The sequence below is a fragment of the Solanum tuberosum genome, unplaced genomic scaffold, assembly GCF_000226075.1.
Source record: "Solanum tuberosum cultivar DM 1-3 516 R44 unplaced genomic scaffold, SolTub_3.0 scf00863, whole genome shotgun sequence".
Taxonomy (NCBI): Eukaryota; Viridiplantae; Streptophyta; class Magnoliopsida; order Solanales; family Solanaceae; genus Solanum; species Solanum tuberosum.
Genome location: NW_006239871.1, coordinates 35,830 through 36,135, shown reverse-complemented (window position 1 = coordinate 36,135; position 306 = coordinate 35,830). Strand labels below are relative to the sequence as shown.

General features: G+C 33.0%; 1 protein-coding gene across 1 annotated transcript in view; it reads right to left on the bottom strand.

Annotated features, from left to right (window-relative positions):
• Nucleotides 1–306, bottom strand: part of LOC102589773 (uncharacterized) — an 11,052-nt gene that overhangs the window by 4,339 nt on the left and 6,407 nt on the right. The window lies entirely within an intron of this gene.

Here is a 306-nt window from a genome sequence, read left to right as displayed (position 1 = left end):
TTTTATTTATGAGAGAAAATGTATGCAGAGAGGAAATTTTTTTTCAGTGTTCGAAAAACGAAAAAAGACCTTTTATTTATAGCCATTTGCAGCAAGGAACGCGTCTGTTCAGAAAAATCTGTTCAGACTCGTTTTTTCCAGAACATTGTGTCCTTTGGGAAAAGTAACGATTTTTCGGAAGGAAAACCGTTTGGAAAAGTAACGACTTTTCGGAAGGATTACCGTTACACGTGAATTTCAAATAAATTCAGTTGCGCCAAATTAATTCTGTTAGTTAACTAACATTCTGAATTAATTTATAAGAGA